Consider the following 13622-nt stretch of genomic DNA (forward strand, 5'->3'; position numbering starts at 1 on the left):
TCAGGCTGTATTTGTAATTCTAGTTTTCTTGCTATTTCCACTGAATCTGCAGTTACTTCCTCCCCTGAAGTCTTTGAAGTGTTGAACCCTTCAAAGTGACTTACGAGGGTTAGAATCAACTTCTTCCAAATTCCTATTGATGTTGATATTTTGACATCCTACCATGAATCACAAAAGTTTTTAATGGCATCTAGAATAGTGGAGTTTTTCTGGAAGATTTTCAATTTACTTTGCCCAGATTCGTGAGGAGAATCACTGTGTATGGCAGATGTAGCCTTACAAAATGTATTCCTTAAATAATAAGACTTGAAAGCCAAAATTACACCTTGATCTATGGGCTGCAGAATGAATGTTGTGTTAGCAGGTATAAAAACAGCATTAATCTCCTTATACTTCTCTCTCAGAGCTCTTGGGTGACCAGACACATTGTCAATGAACAGTAATATTTTGAAAGAGATCTTTTTTTTTTTCTGAGCAGTGCATCTCAACAGGAGCTTAAAATAGTCAATAAACCATGCTATAAACATACGCATTATTATCAAGGCTTTGTTGTTCCATTTCTAGAGCACAGATAGAGTAGATTTAGCATATTCATTAAGGGCCCTAGATTTTTTGCATGGCAAATGAACATTTGCTTCAACTGAAAGTCACCAGTAGCATTAGCCCCTCAGAAGAGAGTCAGCCCATCCTTGGAAGTTTTGAAGCCAGGCATTGACTTCTCTTTAGCTATGAAAGTCCTACATGGCATCTTCTTCCAAAAGAAGAAGGCTGTTTCATCTACCTTGAAAATCATTTATTGTAGCCTCCTTCATTCAATGATCTTAGCTAGATCTTCTGAATAACTTGCTGCAGCGTCTATATCAGCACTTGCTGCTTCATTTTGCACTTTTGTGTTATGAAGATGGCATTTACCTAAGTCTTATGAACCAACCTCTGCTAGCTTCAGACTTTTCTTCTGCAGCTTCCTCACCTTTCTCAGCCTTCATGAAATGGAAAAGAGTTAGGGCCTTGCTCTGGATTAAGCTTTGACTTAAGTGAGCATTGTGGCTGTATTGATCTTTTCACCAGACCACTAAAACTTTCTCCATATCTGCAATGACGCTGCTTCATTTTCTTATCATTCATGTGTTACCAGAAGTAGTACTTTAACTTTCTTTCTAGATTTTTTTCTTTGCATTCAAAACTTGGCTAACTGTTTGGCACAAAAGACCTAACTTTTGACCCATCTCAGCTTTTGACATGTCTTCCTTACTGAACTTAATCATTTCTAGTTTTTGATTTAATGTGAGAGACATGCAATTCTTCCTTTCACTTGAACAGTTAGAGGCCATTGTAGGGTTATTGACTGGACTGCTTTCAACATTGTTTTGTCTCAGGAAATAGGAAGAACCAAGAAGAGAGAAAGAGATGTGGAATGGCCAGTGAGTGAAAGAGTCAGAACACACACATTTATTGATTGTTTACCATCTTATATGGGCATGGTTAATGGCAACCCAAAACAAGTACAATAGTAACATCAAAGATCACTGATCACAGATTATCATAACATAAAATAATGAAAAAGTTTGAGTTATTGTGAGAATCACAAAGTCTCTTTGTGACATTTTGGTCTATGGTTGTCATTTTTTCCAATAGCCTGTGTTATTCCAATAGCACAGGCTATTGGAAAAAAAATGGCGCCCAGAGATTGCTCAATGTAGCATTACCACAAACCTTCAATTTGTAAAAGAAAATGCAATACTTGCAAAGCCTCAATAGAATGAAGTGCAATAAAATGAGGTGTGCCTGTATCTACCTCACAGATTTGGTATGGTGATTAAATTAATTAACAGACATACAGCATTTAGAATACCACTTGGCACGTAATTCATACTCCTGAAGTATTTGCTACTGGTAATTCTGGAATTCTTCACTTAAAGATGATGGCAACAAACATTTGAAACCATGTCAAAGTGTAAAAAAATATGATAAGAACTTTTTGGATGTCAGGACACTATTGCTCAGAGCTGTATGTTTCAATTTATTATCTAAAAATGTTTTTTCCTAATCTCAAAAATATTTCACTTGAAACAAAGATTTTGAGATGCTCAAAGAATCTTTCTTGAAATAAATATCAAGACAAGGCAACAGGAAATATTTTATTAAGAATGTCTTGAGTAAGCCAATATAAAACAAGAACTTTCAGATACTAAAATTAATTTCCCACTCATTTCTATCTATCTATCTCTGTCGCCCTTCTGAAGCTTTTTTTCTTACATGATCAGGTACCTTGGCTATGGTATAGGGAAACCACAGGTTTCCAACTTAATCCACATAATTCCTGCATACTTGACTTAGTTACGTGTCACTGAAGCAGAAGGTTAGAAATGATCTAATTAGCTACTTCATGAAGTGGTTAGATATACTATGAAGAGAAATTCTGAGAAAAAGAGTAGTGATGAAAGAATAAGTATATAAAAACAACTTCATCGACCACTGGCAACAAATGCAATTCAGGGAAGTAAGGTGGGAATAGAACTAGGTTGAGACTGACTCAGTTGTATTGTTAGATTCATGATTTCGCAAAACAAACGAAAAGCAAGATTAGAAGTGATAAAATATAAACAAAGCATACTCTTTTATCATATACATGCACATTTACAGATATATAGACACATAGACACCTTGTAAACTAAAAACAAAATCCTAAGCACCCCATTGCCGGAACTGATCCCCTCTTGGCCAAGGAGACCCCAAAGAAACCTTAAAAACTGAATTCCTGGCTATGATGAGATGGGAGGTTGGACAGGTCTCATGATACCCCTGCCCTTTTGGGGATTATACACAACAACTGACCAGCATTAATGTTAAAATAGAGATCACAAAACTGACAGAACAGACTCTTTGTGGCAATAAAATACCAAATTATAAACAGCACCTAGGCCCATACCAGACAAGGGTTAAGTCATGCACTCCTATACTTAAAGAATAAAATATGTTTTAACTGCCTGGGGAAGGTCTTATGATTCATGTCTTATATCCTGTCCTTGAGTAAAGAATCTTATCGTGAGATGTTCAAATCTGATCATGAGTTCCTCAAATTGTTGATGTACTGATTAATATGTAACCTACTGACATTGAAAAGGACACTAATTTGTTTCTAAATCACAAAGTTTTGCTGATTTCTTTCTGAATCATTAAGTTTTACTTATTGTCTTGTGCATAAAACATTTGAGCCTGTAAGATGTTATCTGTAGCCAATGATTGTAACCTCTGGAATTTACCCTCCAATGAAAAAGGACAACTCCAATATGAGGAGTCACCCTCCCTTCTTCTAAACTTTCTTACAAAAGCATTCCAACTTGGAACAAACTTTGGAACACGCCCACCTTTGTTGGTGTGTCTTTCTTGATTGATCCTCAAATTTGGCTTTCAATAAAATTGTATAATTTTTTTTTCTGCTTCAACAGTTTTAATTTTGGTCAATGGTCTGAAAATTTGAATTACTGAAAGAAAATAACTGAGGAAAATGGTTTTGCACTCTGGGTTTTCCAACTACAAATGTGTCATTAACTTCTAGTAAAACAGCTCATACATAGGAAAAAACTGAATGCTTTAAAATGAGAGCATACAGAGAAAGAAAATGTGATATGAAATTATTTTCTAAAATAATTTGTTATGGTGACTAAATTAATTAACAGATATACAGCTTTTAGAATACCACTTGGCACATAATTCGTACTCCTTTATATTATCTTTATATTATTGTATAAATCAAGAGATATTTGGTTTCATTTAAAACTGAAAGTAATCAATATGAATTACAACATGTCTATAGATTTTAAATACTTAAAATATTATTATACAAAAATCCCTGATTTTGAGAACAATCTCAATGTAATATTTTTGTTTTCATGCTATGTTTGTCCACTTTCCTGTGACAAAATATTAGAAAAAAGATTAAACTTAACTAACAGTATGAAAGAAAGATCAATTTACTTGTTAGATGTAGGAATTCAAATCTTAGGCCACAAATGCAGATGTCAAATTTATTTCCCTTTCTTTTGGTACTAATCCCCTCCAAGCTAAACCTAACTCTTGAACTCATGGCTTTTTTTGCAGTGTATACCACACACTGGGAAGTGTAATTCAGTCACTCCTGTGAACCCTCAGTCCCCCATCTTCTTCCTTCTTTTCTCTTTTTTTTTTTAAACCAGAGTTTCACTCTGTCACCCTGGCTAGAGTGCAGTGGCTTGACCTTGGCTCACGGCAACCTCCACCTCCCAGGTTCAAACGATTCTCCTGCTTCAGCCTCCAGAGTAGCTGGGATTACAGGCACTCACCATCTCAGCCTGGCTAATTTTTGTATTTTTTTTTTTTGGTAGAGACGGGGTTTTACAATGTTGGCCAGGCTGGTCTCAAACTTCTGACCTCGTGATCCACCTGCCTCGGCCTCCCAAAGTGCTGGATTACAGGCGTGAGCCACCGCACCTGGCCCATCTTCTTCCTTCTAATGCTTGCCTTTCTTTTGGAAAGTAGCTCTCCCAAGCAGAAGACTGTCTAGATCTTTGGGAATAAAAAAATGTCTTCAGTTGATTTGATCTCGTCATATGAATCTTCATGAATTAAGAGACAATACAAAGAGTGGATGTATATCCAAAAAAAGGTCAACATTTTTTAAATCATTCAAAAAAATTTATTTGAATATTATGGTAAGCTATTACAGATCTTAAGCCATGAATGGACTGCACAGCTAATTCTGTGGTGGGGAGGTATGGGGGAAGAAAATATCAATACATAATTGCTTTTATACTGGGGAGAGTATATACCCGCTTCAAGAAAATTCCCATAAATAATTTCTCAACATTGCTTTTTAAAATTATTAGGTTAATTTTAGAATTCAAAACACTTCAAATAGTGATAAGCTGAAGGAGAATAAGATGGTAACTATCTCAGTATATTTCATAGTCTTTGACAGTCCAGAAACCCTGGATGCCATTAGATATTAAAAGGGGACCCAGCATTTCACTTACCTCCAGGTTTATTTTCCCTGACAGGAAACAAATTAATATATAACCACATTGCAAACTTAGGTAATGTTCAAATGATCCAGTTCTGTTAACAGTAGAAATGAAAAGAGAAGAGTATTTTGTGGGGAGTGTTGGTCTGGAGCTTATCCTGTCCCTGGACACTTTATTGGATGAGGGGTTATTATGTAATGAGAAGCTCATTATATTTTGAGGCACATAAATTGTTCTCAATATTGAGCTAAGACTCATTTCTCCATTATTTTCATAAGTTAGTTTAATTCTGTCATATAGAGTTCTATAGAAAATTATTTTCAGGGTCTAGCTACTGCTTGTCAATGCCCCTTTTTGAGTGTCACACCCAGAAGCGCATGCTGTACTGCAAGGCCAGTTCAAATGTCAGGTGGGAGGATGCTCAGGTGCTTATGCCCAACAGGAGTTGTCAAGGGTATCAGGCTCTTGACATTGAGATTGCCAGTGTCCACCCCTCAACATTTCCAGTTTCCCAGGAAGTGTCACCAACGATCATTTGAAATAGGACAGCAGGCTTTTTTTCCCACTGCTGTAAAAACTGATATCTAAAATGAGTCTAGAGCCCTTTCACATTACTTAAGACAGTCCATAAATTAAAAAAAAAAATCACTGAACTTAATGGTAAAACAGCAATTATAGTAAAACACATTTCTGTGATTAAACACACAACATAAAATATACAAAATGTATCGTTATGAAGTGAATTGTGTCCCCAAACCCCAAATTCTTATGTTGGAGTCCCAACACCCAGTATCTCAGAATGTGACTGTGTTAGGAGGTAAGGACTTTAAAGAGATGATTAATGTGACCAGTAGTAGAAACAAAATTTTTAAAAAATAAAATAAAGAAATTATTAAGTTAAAATGAGATATTTAGGGTAGGCCCCAATCCAATCTGACTGGCATCTTTATAATAGTGATGCTCACAGAAGAAGACCATGCGAGGACACAGTGAGAAGGCAGCTGGCTGCAAGCCCAGGAGAGTTCTCAGGAGAAACCAAACCTGCTGCCATCATGATCTTGGACTTCTTGCCTCCAGAATTGTGAGAAAATAAATTTCTGGTTTAAGCCACCTAGTCTGTGGCATTTTGTTATGGCAGCCCTAACCAACTAAACTTTACAATTCTTGCTTTCACAGGAGCTGTGTTTATTCCACAGCTATAGAGATATTTTGATTCACATATTTAGTAATAGCAGGAAACTTCACTGGAGCTTCAGGTTGAAAACATTTTGGTACTTCTTTGAAATGCCTACAAAGAAACATCCGAGTATTTCATCATATTAAGTCATCTTATATATGTATACCACACACACACGTATATATATATATATGATTATAAGGTTTTTGTAACATTATATCTCTGTCTATATCATCTATAGTTTATGTATCTCTATGTAAATATCCCCAAAAGGATGAATTCTTTTAGGAGAGATGATGTAACTTATTTATGTCAGCATGTAAGTTTTATAAGTATTTGTCTAAATTTGGAAAACACTGTGAATATTAAAAAATAATAGATTGCAAAGATAATGATCTTATCCATGAGGAATACCTCATGGACAGCTTATGGGGATGTAATAATACCACTGTCTTACCAAAGCAATTTGCCTTCTCTAGCCAATTGCTAGAGCAGCATTTTAAAAAGTGCTGACAACATACTTACACAATTGCCTCCAATGTAACAACCTTAATGAGAAATTTCTATCTGTGTTTTGATCTTTCCATAGCGTGATGGCTGCCCTCTTTCAGAGAATTGCACCAACTCATTTGTTCATGTATGCTGATAACACCATGCTGTCAATTCTGTATTGTTGGACCTGTCTATTTTATTTGACATACTTGATCATGAGTCCTCGCATTCTCATAGAGCATATGTCACTACCTTAAATAGGGCTTGTTTTTTGCTCATGCAGTATATATAGTACCTTATTATTAATATTGACAAGCATTTTCCCATTTGCCATTAAGATCCACGGAGTTTAATTCTTGAATTAAGATGGCTCTGGAATTCATGAATCTAAGTTATATTTTTCCTTCCAAGACCATCATTCTGTAACACAGTTTCAGTTGACATTGTTATGTTGTTGATATATGAGTTTATTTTTCATCTCTCAAAAAGCAATTTAAAAATTGATTAAGTACCTGAATGTCATTTGTAAAGTGCAATTGTGAGCATCCATCCATCATCTGAATGGTGCTTCATAATTCTTGCTTTCAAATGAGTTATGTTTATTCCACAGGTATAGGGGTATTTTGATTCATATATTTAGTGATAGCGGAAAACTTCACTGCATCCTTCTGTTGAAAACATTTTTTTGGTACTTATTTGAAATGCTTATAAAAGTAACATCTGAGAATAATGTCATATTCAGGCATCTCATATATGATAGCTATTTAAGAGACTATCAGGTATGCATTATTACCCCTGTTTTACAGAGGAATTTACTGGGAGACTCATAAAAGTTACATTATCCACTAATCTGAACTAGATGTCAAAAGGAATATGTGAACCAAGCCTGAACCAAACCTACACTTACTTACTATGCTACATTAACACATAACTCTCATTCAAATAATTGTGCATGAATTCTAATTGGGTTTTGCACCTGAAGATTCATTATTTTAAGGTTGATGTCATTCAATATTCCAGCTTTTTAAAAAGTTATTTAAATTTATATAGCTGGCTGATCATGTGATTCAAAACAAGTCTTAACAATAATTTTTCAAGCCCTATCATAATAGAAAAAAGTTGGTATTTTGTTTGATACTAAAATTAATAATTGGTCAGTGTAAAAAAAAAATTAAGAGAGTGAGAAGGTAACCTCCAAAGGGAAAGAGATATTCCGAATAAAATATGTATATCCAACAAAGGATTTATGTTTATAACATATAAAAAACTCTTATGAATCAATAAGAAAATAAAATATAGCTGAAAAGAAAAATAGACATAAGTCCTGTACCAGGGATTTGGCAAAAGAGGATATCCAAATAGACAATGAACATGTAAATGAATGCATAACATTGGGAAATGCAAAATTCAAGCACAGCGAAATATGAGTACATACCACTGAATTGCTGAAAATAAAATGCTTGAAAATAACAAGTATTGATAAGGGTGAAGAGAAATGAAATTAAGAACTTTACTGAGTGCAGAAGTTAGATTCAAAGGCCCAGCGCAGTACCTTATGCCTGTAATCCTAGCACTTTGGGAGGCCGAAGCAGGTGGATTTCTTGAGCTCAGGAGTTCAAGCCCAGCCTGGGAAACACGGCAAAACCCCATCTCTACACACACACACACAAAAAAAAAATTAGCTGGGCATGGTGGCACATGCCTGTAGTCCCAGCTACTTATGGGGCTGAGGTGGGAGGATCACTTGAGCCCAAGAGGTCAAGACTGCAGTGAGCTGAGATCACACCACTGCACTCCAGCCTGGGTGAAAAAGTGAGACCCTGTCTCAGCAACAACAAAAAAAGCAGTTAGATTCAAAATATAGTATTTTTCAACACTCATTTTTCAGAAAAGGTGTGGTGGGGCTGAATGCATTAATATTTGGAAAAGGTTCCTCAATCAGGAATCATATATGAGAGCTCCAAACAGTAGTAGGCATGTCCCAACTATTTTCAAGATATGCTAATATTATGTCTTTATTCTTTTCTGTGACAGCTTTGAGTGACTGTGGAATAATCAACTTGAATTTGAACGTTTTTCTCCTACATTTTACGACTTTTTATGTAAGACTGATGTGACACTTGGAAAAGTTTGCAATGATGACTGACAAAAACAATTTTACCATATGAACATCTACTGTGCTTTGATTTTATCGTCTAAGGCAGGGTTTTTAATTTCTTTTTTTTTTTTTTTTTTTTTTTTTGAGATGGACTCTCTCTGTCACCCAGGCTGGAGTGCAATGGCGTGGTCTCGGCTCACTGCAACCTCCACCTCCTAGGTTCAGGCGATTTTCCTGCCTCTGACTCCCAAGTAGCTAGGACTACAGGCGTGTGCCACCACGCCCAGCTAATTTTTGTATTTTTAGTAGAGACGGGGTTTCGCCATGTTGGCCAGGCTGGTCTCGAACTCCTGACCTCATGATCTGACCACCTGGCCTCCCAAAGTGCTGGGATTACAGGCGTGAGCCGCTGTGCCCGGCCGGGTTTTTAATTTTTTTTTTCGTTTTTGATTAGGAAGCATTTATGTGTGAAGTGTAAACAAGTAACATTAAAAATGTGTACTAATCTGGTTGTAAAAGTGGTTTGGGAAACATGTAAACCCTGCTTGCTTTGCCTGCTTCCTTAGCAGGGATGATTTGAACCACATACCACTTAATTATATCTCTCCAGTTACTTGCCGGAAAAAAAAAATTTAATTATCTGAATCACCAGTGTGCCTAGTGTTTTTGAGCACTTTCTTCAAAAGTAAAGTCCCTGGAACCCTCAGGAAAGTCATTCACAAATTCCCTTAAGAAGAAATTCCCTTAAGAAACACTAATTGAAGACACTAAACTCTATAATAAAATGTATTAAGTTATGAATTATCACTATAAATGAGAAGTTTTGTGAGTATAATTGTTAAAAGTAATTTTCAGTAATTAAAATAAAATCATACAACTTAAAATTTCTTTTCAAATTTTTTATCTTCAATCTCTGTGATTCAAAAATCTCTAGCTAGCCTGTACAAAACCAGTGTCAGAGAACAAAAAAAATGTCATCTTGCTTCTAATTTAATGCGTGGTTTCTGCAGCAAGAAGGCTGGCCTCTGGTTTCAGCCCTGTCTGATTGGGTATGCACCTGCATAAGTAACTTGAACTCTGCTTCATTTTCTCTTATCAAAAATAACAAAGAGTCAGGTTAAATAATGTATAAAGACTTGTAGTAGGCCAAATAATACTCCCTAATAATATCCCACTCCTAATCCATGGAAACTGTGAAAGTCAACTCACATGGCAAAAAAGGACTTTGAAAATGTGATTAAGCTAAGGATTCTGGATGAAGAGATTATTCCGTATCATCCAAGTGGGCCTTAAGTGGAATCACCAATTTTTTTTTTTTTATAAAAGGGATATTTGATTCGGGAGAGACCAAGGCAATGTGCTATGGAGGAATGCAGCCCCACGGAATGATGCAACCACAAGCCGAGGAACGCCAGTAGCCACTAGAAGCCTGAAGAGGCAAGGAATGCATTCTCCCTGGAGCCTGCCAAGGGATTATGGCCCTGCTGACACCTTGCTTTCAGCCCAGTGATACTATTATACTTTCAAACTGCAGACCTCCAGAACTCTGAGATAATAAATTTCTGTCGTTTTAGACCATCAAGTTTGCAGTAACTTGTTATAGCAGCTATAAGAAGCGAATAGAGGACCCTTCCAGCTTTAAAATTGTATGGGTGGCAAAGCAAACTGAAGATGTAAAAATCAATAGGCATTTGGAATAACTTGCTTTTTACTAACTAAATTTCTAAAGTACAACTGAGCATTAAAAGTTCTGGGCTTCTTGACATCTGTGACTCTGATTGGTGGAGAGATTTGCTCTGATTTTTTTACTTAATGTGAATGCTTGTTACTTGAAAAAGAAAAGCAGTCATTTGCTACTAGTCTGTAACTCACCTAATCTCCTCTTCTGATCCTCTTCTTTTGACTACTAATTTTTAGAATTACTCAGAGATCAACCATGAGTATTATTCTTTTCTATTTTTACCCACTCAGTCTAGATGATCATATCTATTCCCGTGGCTTTAAATGCCTTCTGAATTCTGATAGCTCCCTGACTTACATATCTGAACTTCAGATTAACAAATCCAATTGTGAGATTCATAGTTCCTCTTCAATAACTAATGGCATCTGAAATTTAAATTGTGCATGAAAAAGACTCACTTTTCAACTTGCACACTTCTATCTATGCTTTCTCCAGCATTTCCTATTTTAATGAGTGGAGCCTCCATCTACCAAGTTGCTCCAAGCAAAATCTGAGAGTAATCCTCAACACTTCCTTTTCCATCACCCACCATGTTGGATTCATCATCTAATTTTGCATATTATGTCTCAAACATTTTCTGTTTAATGACATCTCTCTATCTCTAGCGCTATCATTGTCTCTAGCCCAGACTCCTCCTAGGTGGTCCCCTACTTCTAATCTTGCCTGTTTCCAATTCATTCTCAACATGGAAGCCAGTTTGATATTTAGATAAGTTTACTTGCCTGCTTAAACACTCTAATTTTTAAATAAATAAAATCCATACATGACTTAGTCCCTTCCTGTTTCTCCAAACTCATCTCAAACTCTCCATCTTACCTCATACCTATTATAAACACTCAGGCCTCTCCTCAGTTCTTCTAAAACTTCATTTGTTTCCTGCCTCCAGGTCTTTAGACTGATATTTCCTTCTGCATGGAACACTCTCCCAAACCCAGCCCCAGCTATACATGACTTTTCATTACGGTTTCAACTTAAATTTCACCTCCTTAGGTAAAATCTAAAATTTTCCTGATTCATTCAATGCAAAAAAACAAAAAAGGTCCTCCCCAGCTAGTGTCTATCAGAGCACCCATTTTGTTCCTCTCACAGCACACATTAGAACTTGTTGCATCATTTTATTTATGTATTTATTACTTGACTATATCCATTACTAGGCCATAAGTCCCATGGGAGGATGGGATCTCATTAGTCCTTTTTAATGTTTTGTTTTTATTATATTTTACATTTTGTTTTGTTAAAGTTTTACATGCATAGAAGGTTTTGAAAGACAAATAAATGGTTCTGAAGATCACGTTTGTATCCCTATTTCTTGAGATTTCAGTGTTAGGGATTATTTGGTCACTTGCTATTTAGGAAGAAGAGCAGTTAACTTTCTTGCCCCAAGCCCCATGGACATACACTCTTGCCACCACCAAACTTACCAATGTAGCTAGATCAGTTGTTGGATTAGATTAATATTTTATGTTTACATTAGGATGATTATGCAAATGTTAGTCACAGATGAGTTTTCTCTGGAGCTAATTATCATGCTTTCATTTGCTTGTTTTCTTAGTTTTCTCTGTACTCACCACTAATTCAATTCTAAACCCTTTGCCGATTGTCTAAATCTTCGAAACGATCAGACACATGAATCATTCTATGAATTTCTATTTTTTAAAGAAATATCTCTCCTCTCTGGCTCCAATCTGGGTTCATTGCCCTCTAGGCCTGGTGAACAGCTGTCATATGGAGACTCTTCTTACTCTCATAGTGAAGATTCCCTTATGTCTCTCCAAATGGAATCTATTCCATGTTTTCTTCTTTCTTGTTTTAGTCCCTCATTTTAATGGGACATAATTCTTTGCTATCCTGCATGACTAAGATACTTTAATTCTTTCCTTGTCCTAGATTGAATATGGATTGATTTCAGATCTTCAATTTAAAATCAATTTCTTTCAGCAATCTCAGCACATCGCTCCGTGACTTTGTCAGTTTCTTACGTGGCTATAGAGAAATTCAAAGTAATTTTGACCCATCTTTTGTTAATACCCCTTTCGTTTTTTCCCTCTCTCTGAAAGTTTACAGAAGTTTCTCTTTGTCCGCAATGTTCTGGATTTTCACAGGTTCTGAATGTGCCTACAGATAGGTTTATTTGTATCCATTAATTTGAACACTCAATGAAAAAAGGGAAGGATGAGAGTAGGAGAAGATATATTTGTAACTGAGATGGCAAAATTGAGGTAACTTCTGGTGAATTTTATTTTTCTAATGAGGTAAAGTCATCTACTAAGGGCCAAAAGAATTTTTGAAAAAGTTGTTCAGGTCTACTGAGGAGACTGAGAGATTGCTTATTAGGCAATTTTATTCTAATTCTTCATTAAACAAATGGAACTCATTGATTTCTTCTTGCTCAATAACATCCTTTTCTTTCAGATAGAAGTCACTTTAGCATTTCTTGTAGAACAGTTCTGGTGTTAATGAAATTCTTCAGCTCTTGTTTGTCTGGGAAGGTCTTTATTTCTCTTTCATGGTTGAGAGATATTTTCAGTGACTATACTATTTTAGGGTAATTTTTGTTTTCCTTCAGCACCTTAAATATGTTAAGTAGCTCTCTCCTGGCTTGTAGGCTTCCACTGAAAAATCTCCTGCTAGATGTATTGGAGCTCCATTGTATGTTATTTGTTTCATTTCTCTTGCTGCTTTTAGGATCCTTTCTTTATCCTTGACCTTTTGGAGTTTATTAGATGCCTTGAGGTAGTGTTCTTTGGCCTAAATCTGCTTGGTGTTCTGTGACCTTCATGTACTTGAATGTAGACATTTTTCTCTAGGTTTCAGAAGTCCTTTGATATTACCCCTTTGAATATACATTCTATCCTGATCTTGTTGTCTACCTTCTCTTTAAGGCCAACAGCTCAGATTTGCCCCTGTGCGGCTATTCTCTAGATCTTACAGGTGTGCTTCGTTGTTTTTTATTCTTTTTTCTTTTGTATCCTTTGGCTGTGTCTTTTCATACAGTCTGTCTTCAAGCTTACTAATTCTTTCTTCCACGTGATCAGTTCTGTTATTAAGTGATTCTGATGCACTCTTCATTATGTCAATTGCATTTCTCAACTCTAGAATTTCTGTTTGATTTTT

This window comes from Pongo pygmaeus, chromosome 3 (assembly GCF_028885625.2).
Source record: "Pongo pygmaeus isolate AG05252 chromosome 3, NHGRI_mPonPyg2-v2.0_pri, whole genome shotgun sequence".
Classification (NCBI taxonomy): Eukaryota; Metazoa; Chordata; class Mammalia; order Primates; family Hominidae; genus Pongo; species Pongo pygmaeus.